Below are 7,500 nucleotides of genomic sequence, written 5' to 3' on the forward strand. Positions count from 1 at the left end.
CTTGAAAGATAAGCAGCGCCGGGCCTAGTTAGTACTTGAATGGGAGACCACCTGGGAATACCAGGTGCTGTAGGCCTTTTTTTTTTTCTCTCTTGTTCCGGCCTCCTTTAATGCTGGTTTTGAGATGTATAAGAGATGTAGGTCAATAGGAAACCAATACCTACAGCCACACCACCCTGAACAAGCCCAATCTCGTCTGATCTTGAAAGCAAAGCAGGTCCGGGCCTGGTTAGTACTTTTTTTTTTCTCTCTTGTTCTGGCTTCCTTCAATGCTGGTTTTAAAATGTATAAGTGATGTAGGTCATTAGGAAGCCAATACCTACAGCCACACCACCCTAGACAAGCCCAATCTCATCTGATCTTGGAAGCTAAGCAGGGCCGGGCCTGGTTAGTACTTGGATGGGAGACCACCTGGGAATACCAGGTGCTGTAGGCCTTTTTTTTTTTCTCTCTTGTTCCGGCTTCCTTCAATGCTTGTTTTTAGATGTATAAGAGATGTAGGTCAATAGGAAAACAATACCTACAGCCACACCACCCTGAACAAGCCCAATCTCGGCTGATCTTGGAAGCTAAGCAGGGCTGGGCCTGGTTAGTACTTGGATGGGAGACCACCTGGAAATAGCAGGTGCTGTAGGCTTTTTTTTTTCTCTCTTGTTCCGGCCTCCTTCAATGCTGGTTTCTAGATGTATAAGAGATGTAGGTCAATAAGAAAACAATACCTACAGCCACACCACCCTGAACAAGCCCAATCTCATCTGATCTTGGAAGCTAAGCAGGGCCGGCACTGGTTAGTACTTGGGTGGGAGACCACCTGGGAATACCAGGTGCTGTAGGCCTTTTTTTTTTTTCTTGTTCCGGCTTCCTTCAATGCTGGTTTTGAGATTATAAGAGATGTAGGTCAATACAAAACCAATACCTTACAGCTACACATCTCGTTTGATCTTGGAAGCTAAGCATCGTTTGATCTTGGAAGCTCGTTTGATCTTGGAAGCTAAGCATGGCCGGACCTGGTTAGTACTTTGATGGGAGACCACCTGGGAATACTAGGTGCTGTAGGCCTTTTTTTTTCTCTCTTGTTCCGGCTTCCTTCAATGCTGGTTTTGAGATGTATAAGAGATGTAGGTCAATAGGAAACCAATACCCACAGCCACACCACCCTGAACAAGCCCAATCTCGTCTGATCTTGGAAGCTAAGCAGGGCCGGGCCTGGTTAGTACTTGGATGGGAGACCACCTGGCAATACCAGCTGCTGTAGGCCTTTTTTTTTATCTCTCTTGTTCCGGCTTCCTTCAATGCTGGTTTTGAGATGTATAAGAGATGTAGGTCAATGGGAAGCCAATACCTACAACCACTCCACCTTGAACAAGCACAATCTCGTCTGATCTTGAAAGATAAGCAGCGCCGGGCCTAGTTAGTACTTGAATGGGAGACCACCTTTGAATACCAGGTGTTGTAGGCCTTTTTTTTCCCTCTCTTGTTCCGGCTTCCTTCAATGCTTATTTTGAGATGTATAAGTGATGTAGGTCATTAGGAAACCAATACCTACAGCCACACCACCCTGAACAAGCCCAATCTCATCTGATCTTGGAAGCTAAGCAGGGCCAGGCCTGGTTAGTACTTGGATGAGAGACCACCTGGGGATACCAGGTGCTCTAGGCCTTTTTTTTTTCTCTCTTGTTTCGGCTTCCTTCATTGCTGGTTTTGAGATATATAAGAGATGTAGGTCAATAGAAAACCAATACCTACAGCCACACCACCCTGAACAAGCCCAATCTCGTCTGATCTTGGAAGCTAAGCAGGGCCGGGCCTGGTTAGTACTTGGATGGGAGACCACCTGGGAATACCAGGTACTGTAGGCCTTTTTTTTTTTCTCTCTTGTTCCGGCTTCCTTCAATGCTTGTTTTTAGATGAATAAGAGATGTAGGTCAATAGGAAAACAATACCTACAGCCACACCACCCTGAACAAGCCCAATCTCGTCTGATCTTGGAAGCTAAGCAGGGCTGGGCCTGGTTAGTACTTGGATGGGAGACCACCTGGAAATACCAGATGCTGTAGGCTTTTTTTTTTCTCTCTTGTTCCGGCCTCCTTCAATGCTGGTTTTGAGATGTATAAGAGATGTAGGTCAATAGGAAACCAATACCTTCAGCCACACCACCCTGAACAAGCCCAATCTTGTCTGATCTTGAAAGCTAAGCAGGTCCGCGCCTGGTTAGTACTTTTTTTTTTCTCTCTTGTTCTGGCTTCCATCAATGCTGGTTTTAAAATGTATAAGTGATGTAGGTCATTAGGAAACCAATACCTACAGCCACACCACCCTGGACAAGCCCAATCTCGTCTGATCTTGGAAGCTAAGCAGGGCCGGGCCTGGTTAGTACTTGGATGGGAGACCACCTGGGAATACCAGGTGCTGTAGGCCTTTTTTTTTTTCTCTCTTGTTCCGGCTTCCTTCAATGCTTGTTTTTAGATGTATAAGAGATGTAGGTCAATAGGAAAACAACACCTACAGCCACACCACCCTGAACAAGCCCAATCTCGTCTGATCTTGGAAGCTAAGCAGGGCTGGGCCTGGTTAGTACTTGGATGGGAGACCACCTGGAAATACCAGGTGCTGTAGGCTTTTTTTTTTCTCTCTTGTTCCGGCCTCCTTCAATGCTGGTTTTGAGATGTATAAGAGATGTAGGTCAATAGGAAACCAATACCTACAGCCACACCACCCTGAACAAGCCCAATCTTGTCTGATCTTGAAAGCTAAGCAGGTCCGGGCCTGGTTAGTACTTTTTTTTTTTCTCTCTTGTTCTGGCTTCCTTCAATGCTGGATTTAAAATGTATAAGTGATGTAGGTCATTAGGAAACCCATACCTACAGCCACACCACCCTGAACAAGCCCAATCTCGTCTGATCTTGGAAGCTAAGCAGGGCTGGGCCTGGTTAGTACTTGGATGGGAGACCACCTGGAAATACCAGATGCTGTAGGCTTTTTTTTTTCTCTCTTGTTCCGGCCTCCTTCAATGCTGGTTTTGAGATGTATAAGAGATGTAGGTCAATAGGAAACCAATACCTACAGCCACACCACCCTGAACAAGCCCAATCTCGTCTGATCTTGAAAGCTAAGCAGGTCCGGGCCTGGTTAGCACTTTTTTTTTTCTCTCTTGTTCTGGCTTCCTTCAATGCTGGTTTTAAAATGTATAAGTGATGTAGGTCATTAGGAAACCAATACCTACAGCCACACCACCCTGGACAAGCCCAATCTCGTCTGATCTTGGAAGCTAAGCAGGGCCGGGCCTGGTTAGTACTTGGATGGGAGACCACCTGGGAATACCAGGTGCTGTAGGCCTTTTTTTTTTTCTCTCTTGTTCCGGCTTCCTTCAATGCTTGTTTTTAGATGTATAAGAGATGTAGGTCAATAGGAAACCAATACCTACAGCCACACCACCCTGAACAAGCCCAATCTTGTCTGATCTTGGAAGCTAAGCAGGGCTGGGCCTGGTTAGTACTTGGATGGGAGACCACCTGGAAATACCAGGTGCTGTAGCCTTTTTTTTTTCTCTCTTGTTCCGGCCTCCTTCAATGCTGGTTTTGAGATGTATAAGAGATGTAGGTCAATAGGAAACCAATACCTACAGCCACACCACCCTGAACAAGCCCAATCTTGTCTGATCTTGAAAGCTAAGCAGGTCCGGGCCTGGTTAGTACTTTTTTTTTTCTCTCTTGTTCTGGCTTCCTTCAATGCTGGATTTAAAATGTATAAGTGATGTAGGTCATTAGGAAACCCATACCTACAGCCACACCACCCTGGACAAGCCCAATCTCGTCTGATCTTGGAAGCTAAGCAGGGCCGGGCCTGGTTAGTACTTGGCTCAGAGACCACCTGGGAATACCAGGTGCTGTAGGCCTTTTTTTTTTTCTCTCTTGTTCCGGCTTCCTTCAATGCTTGTTTTTAGATGTATAAGAGATGTAGGTCAATAAGAAAACAATACCTACTGCCACACCACCCTGAACAAGCCCAATCTCGTCTGATCTTGGAAGCTAAGTAAAGCCGGGCCTGGTTAGTATTTGGATGGGAGACCACCTGGGAATACCAGGTGCTGTAGGCCTTTTTTTCTTCTCTCTTGTTCCGGCTTCCTTCAATGCTGGTTTTTAGATGTATAAGAGATGTAGGTCAATAGGAAAACAATACCTACAGCCGCACCACCCTGAACAAGCCCAATCTCGTCTGATCTTGGAAGATAAGCAGGGACGAGCCTGGTTAGTACTTGGATGGGAGACCACCTGGGAATACCAGGTGCTGTAGGCCTTTTTTTTTCTCTCTTGTTCCGGCTTCCTTCAATGCTGGTTTTTAGATGTATAAGAGATGTAGGTCAATAGGAAACCAATACCTACATCCACACCACCCTGAACAAGCCCAATCTCGTCTGATCTTGGAAGCTAAGCAGAGCCGGGGCTGGTTAGTACTTGGATGCGAGACCACCTGGGAATACCAGGTGCTGTAGGCCCTTTTTTTTTTCTCTCTTGTTCCGACTTCCTTCAATGCTGGTTTTGAGATGTATAAGAGATGTAGGTCAATAGGAAACCAATACCTACAGCCCCACCACCCTGAACAAGCCCAATCTCGTCTGATCTTGAAAGCTAAGCAGGTCCGGGCCTGGTTAGTACTTTTTTTTTTATATCTTGTTCTGGCTTCCTTCAATGCTGGTTTTAAAATGTATAAGTGATGTAGGTAATTAGAAAACCAATACCTACAGCCACACCACCCTGGACAAGCCCAATCTCGTCTGATCTTGGAAGCTAAGCAGGGCCGGGCCTGGTTAGTACTTGGATGGGAGACCACCTGGGAATACCAGGTGCTGTAGGCCTTTTTTTTTTTTCTCTCTTGTTCCGGCTTCCTTCAATGCTTGTTTTTAGATGAATAAGAGATGTAGGTCAATAGGAAAACAATATCTACAGCCACACCACCCTAAACAAGCCTGATCTTGGAAGCTAAGCAGGGCTGGGCCTGGTTAGTACTTGGATGGGAGACCACCTGGAAATACCAGATGCTGTAGGCTTTTTTTTTTCTCTCTTGTTCCGGCCTCGTTCAATGCTGGTTTTGAGATGTATAAAAGATGTAGGTCAATAGTAAACCAATACCTACAGCCACACCACCCTGAACAAGCCCAATCTCGTCTGATCTTGAAAGCTAAGCAGGTCCGGGCCTGGTTAGTACTTTTTTTTTTCTCTCTTGTTCTGGCTTCCTTCAATGCTGGTTTTAAAATGTATAAGTGATGTAAGTCATTAGGAAACCAATACCTACAGCCACACCTCCCTGGACAAGCCCAATCTCGTCTGATCTTGGAAGCTAAGCAGAGCCAGGCCTGGTTAGTACTTAGATGGGAGACCACCTGGGAATACCAGGTGCTGTAGGCATTTTTTTCTTCTCTCTTGTTCCGGCTTCCTTCAATGCTGGTTTTTAGATGTATAAGAGATGTAGGTCAATAGGAAAACAATACCTACAGCTGCACCACCCTGAACAAGCCCAATCTCGTCTGATCTTGGAAGCTAAGCAGGGACGGGCCTGGTTAGTACTTGGATGGGAGACCACCTGGGAATACCAGGTGCTGTAGGCCTTTTTTTTTTCTCTCTTGTTCCGGCTTCCTTCAATGCTGGTTTTTAGATGTATAAGAGATGTAGGTCAATAGGAAACCAATACCTACAGCCACACCACCCTGAACAAGCCCAATCTCGTCTGATCTTGGAAGCTAAGCAGAGCCGGGGCTGGTTAGTGCTTGGATGCGAGACCACCTGGGAATACCAGGTGCTGTAGGCCCTTTTTTTTTTCTCTCTTGTTCCGACTTCCTTCAATGCTGGTTTTGAGATGTATAAGAGATGTAGGTCAATAGGAATCCAATACCTACAGCCACACCACCCTGAACAAGCCTGATCTTGGAAGCTAAGCAGGGCTGGGCCTGGTTAGTACTTGGATGGGAGACCTCCTGGAAATACCAGGGGCTGTAGGCTTTTTTTTTTCTCTCTTGTTCCGGCCTCCTTCAATGCTGGTTTTGAGATGTATAAGAGATGTAGGTCATTAGGAAACCAATACCTACAGCCACACCACCCTGAACAAGCCCAATCTTGTCTGATCTTGAAAGCTAAGCAGGTCCAGGCCTGGTTAGTACTTGGCTCAGAGACCACCTGGGAATACCAGGTGCTGTAGGCCTTTTTTTTTTTCTCTCTTGTTCCGGCTTCCTTCAATGCTTGTTTTTAGATGTATAAGAGATGTAGGTTAATAAGAAAACAATACCTACAGCCACAGCACACTGAACAATCCCAATCTCGTTTGATCTTGGAAGCTAAGCAGGGCTGGGCCTGGTTAGTACTTGGATGGGAGACCACCTGGAAATACCAGGTGCTGTAGGCTTTTTTTTTTCTCTCTTGTTCCGCCTCCTTCAATGCTGGTTTTGAGATGTATAAGAGATGCAGGTCAATAAGAAAACAATACCTACTGCCACACCACCCTGAACAAGCCCAATCTCATCTGATCTTGGAAGTTAAGCAGGGCTGGGCCTGGTTAGTACTTGGATGGGAGACCACCTGGAAATACCAGGTGCTGTAGGCTTTTTTTTTTCTCTCTTGTTCCGGCCTCCTTCAATGCTGGTTTTGAGATGTATAAGAGATGTAGGTCAATAGGAAACCAATACCTACAGCCACACCACCCTGAACAAGCCCAATCTCGCCTGATCTTGGAAGCTAAGCAGAGCTGGGCCTGGTTAGTACTTGGATGGGAGACCACCTGGGAATACCAGGTGCTGTAGGCCTTTTTTTTTCTCTCTTGTTCCGGCTTCCTTCAATGCTGGTTTAGATGTATAAGAGATGTAGGTCAATAGGAAACCCATACCTACATCCACACCACCCTGAACAAGCCCAATCTCGTCTGATCTTGGAAGCTAAGCAGAGCCGGGGCTGGTTAGTACTTGGATGCGAGACCACCTGGGAATACCAGGTGCTGTAGGACCTTTTTTTTTCCTCTCTTGTTCCGACTTCCTTCAATGCTGGTTTTGAGATGTATAAGAGATGTAGGTCAATAGGAAACCAATACCTACAGCCCCACCACCCTGAACAAGCCCAATCTCATCTGATCTTGAAAGCTAAGCAGGTCCGGGCCTGGTTAGTACTTTTTTTTTTATATCTTGTTCTGGCTTCCTTCAATGCTGGTTTTAAAATGTATAAGTGATGTAGGTCATTAGCAAACCAATACCTACAGCCACACCACCCTGGACAAGCCCAATCTCGTCTGATCTTGGAAGCTAAGCAGGGCCGGGCCTGGTTAGTACTTGCATGGGAGACCACCTGGGAATACCAGGTGCTGTAGGCCTTTTTTTTTTCTCTCTTGTTCCGGCTTCCTTCAATGCTTGTTTTTAGATAAATAGGAGATGTAGGTCAATAGGACAACAATACCTACAGCCACACCACCCTGAACAAGCCCAATCTCGTCTGATCTTGGAAGCTAAGCAGGGCTGGGCCT

At 46.1% G+C, this 7,500-nt stretch overlaps 10 non-coding genes and 20 pseudogenes across 10 annotated transcripts; all 30 read left to right on the top strand.

The window, feature by feature from the left end:
- LOC142146434 (5S ribosomal RNA) overlaps positions 1-76 on the top strand; it is a 119-nt pseudogene extending 43 nt beyond the window's left edge.
- Positions 77-317: 241 nt separating this feature from the next.
- On the top strand, positions 318-436 carry LOC142145326 (5S ribosomal RNA). Its single transcript, XR_012689847.1, has one exon. It is a non-coding gene; the product is annotated as a 5S ribosomal RNA (ribosomal RNA).
- An 82-nt stretch (positions 437-518) lies between these two features.
- Positions 519-637, top strand: LOC142145233 (5S ribosomal RNA; annotated as a pseudogene).
- An 80-nt stretch (positions 638-717) lies between these two features.
- Positions 718-836, top strand: LOC142145078 (5S ribosomal RNA; annotated as a pseudogene).
- A 303-nt stretch (positions 837-1,139) lies between these two features.
- LOC142145730 (5S ribosomal RNA) lies at positions 1,140-1,258 on the top strand (annotated as a pseudogene).
- An 82-nt stretch (positions 1,259-1,340) lies between these two features.
- LOC142146575 (5S ribosomal RNA) lies at positions 1,341-1,459 on the top strand (annotated as a pseudogene).
- An 81-nt stretch (positions 1,460-1,540) lies between these two features.
- Positions 1,541-1,659, top strand: LOC142146005 (5S ribosomal RNA; annotated as a pseudogene).
- An 81-nt stretch (positions 1,660-1,740) lies between these two features.
- Positions 1,741-1,859, top strand: LOC142145443 (5S ribosomal RNA). The gene has a single exon (XR_012689859.1). It is a non-coding gene; the product is annotated as a 5S ribosomal RNA (ribosomal RNA).
- Positions 1,860-1,941: 82 nt separating this feature from the next.
- Positions 1,942-2,060, top strand: LOC142147810 (5S ribosomal RNA; annotated as a pseudogene).
- A 239-nt stretch (positions 2,061-2,299) lies between these two features.
- On the top strand, positions 2,300-2,418 carry LOC142146839 (5S ribosomal RNA). Its single transcript, XR_012690027.1, has one exon. It is a non-coding gene; the product is annotated as a 5S ribosomal RNA (ribosomal RNA).
- An 82-nt stretch (positions 2,419-2,500) lies between these two features.
- LOC142145604 (5S ribosomal RNA) lies at positions 2,501-2,619 on the top strand. The gene has a single exon (XR_012689878.1). It is a non-coding gene; the product is annotated as a 5S ribosomal RNA (ribosomal RNA).
- A 240-nt stretch (positions 2,620-2,859) lies between these two features.
- On the top strand, positions 2,860-2,978 carry LOC142147811 (5S ribosomal RNA; annotated as a pseudogene).
- A 239-nt stretch (positions 2,979-3,217) lies between these two features.
- LOC142146850 (5S ribosomal RNA) lies at positions 3,218-3,336 on the top strand. The gene has a single exon (XR_012690038.1). It is a non-coding gene; the product is annotated as a 5S ribosomal RNA (ribosomal RNA).
- Positions 3,337-3,418: 82 nt separating this feature from the next.
- On the top strand, positions 3,419-3,537 carry LOC142145243 (5S ribosomal RNA; annotated as a pseudogene).
- Positions 3,538-3,776: 239 nt separating this feature from the next.
- On the top strand, positions 3,777-3,895 carry LOC142145427 (5S ribosomal RNA; annotated as a pseudogene).
- Positions 3,896-3,977: 82 nt separating this feature from the next.
- Positions 3,978-4,096, top strand: LOC142145702 (5S ribosomal RNA; annotated as a pseudogene).
- Positions 4,097-4,177: 81 nt separating this feature from the next.
- Positions 4,178-4,296, top strand: LOC142147900 (5S ribosomal RNA; annotated as a pseudogene).
- Positions 4,297-4,376: 80 nt separating this feature from the next.
- LOC142146263 (5S ribosomal RNA) lies at positions 4,377-4,495 on the top strand (annotated as a pseudogene).
- A 241-nt stretch (positions 4,496-4,736) lies between these two features.
- Positions 4,737-4,855, top strand: LOC142146948 (5S ribosomal RNA). The gene has a single exon (XR_012690113.1). It is a non-coding gene; the product is annotated as a 5S ribosomal RNA (ribosomal RNA).
- Positions 4,856-5,286: 431 nt separating this feature from the next.
- Positions 5,287-5,405, top strand: LOC142145229 (5S ribosomal RNA; annotated as a pseudogene).
- An 81-nt stretch (positions 5,406-5,486) lies between these two features.
- Positions 5,487-5,605, top strand: LOC142146842 (5S ribosomal RNA). The gene has a single exon (XR_012690030.1). It is a non-coding gene; the product is annotated as a 5S ribosomal RNA (ribosomal RNA).
- Positions 5,606-5,686: 81 nt separating this feature from the next.
- On the top strand, positions 5,687-5,805 carry LOC142146278 (5S ribosomal RNA; annotated as a pseudogene).
- An 82-nt stretch (positions 5,806-5,887) lies between these two features.
- Positions 5,888-5,996, top strand: LOC142146571 (5S ribosomal RNA; annotated as a pseudogene).
- Positions 5,997-6,076: 80 nt separating this feature from the next.
- LOC142146788 (5S ribosomal RNA) lies at positions 6,077-6,195 on the top strand (annotated as a pseudogene).
- An 82-nt stretch (positions 6,196-6,277) lies between these two features.
- Positions 6,278-6,396, top strand: LOC142145431 (5S ribosomal RNA; annotated as a pseudogene).
- Positions 6,397-6,475: 79 nt separating this feature from the next.
- Positions 6,476-6,594, top strand: LOC142145871 (5S ribosomal RNA). The gene has a single exon (XR_012689908.1). It is a non-coding gene; the product is annotated as a 5S ribosomal RNA (ribosomal RNA).
- An 80-nt stretch (positions 6,595-6,674) lies between these two features.
- Positions 6,675-6,793, top strand: LOC142147383 (5S ribosomal RNA). Its single transcript, XR_012690533.1, has one exon. It is a non-coding gene; the product is annotated as a 5S ribosomal RNA (ribosomal RNA).
- A 78-nt stretch (positions 6,794-6,871) lies between these two features.
- Positions 6,872-6,990, top strand: LOC142146300 (5S ribosomal RNA; annotated as a pseudogene).
- Positions 6,991-7,231: 241 nt separating this feature from the next.
- On the top strand, positions 7,232-7,350 carry LOC142145466 (5S ribosomal RNA). The gene has a single exon (XR_012689864.1). It is a non-coding gene; the product is annotated as a 5S ribosomal RNA (ribosomal RNA).
- An 81-nt stretch (positions 7,351-7,431) lies between these two features.
- The window catches only part of LOC142147814 (5S ribosomal RNA), a 119-nt pseudogene continuing 50 nt past the window's right edge, over positions 7,432-7,500 (top strand).

The sequence above is a fragment of the Mixophyes fleayi genome, chromosome 3 (genome assembly GCF_038048845.1).
Source record: "Mixophyes fleayi isolate aMixFle1 chromosome 3, aMixFle1.hap1, whole genome shotgun sequence".
NCBI classification, from domain to species: domain Eukaryota; kingdom Metazoa; phylum Chordata; class Amphibia; order Anura; family Limnodynastidae; genus Mixophyes; species Mixophyes fleayi.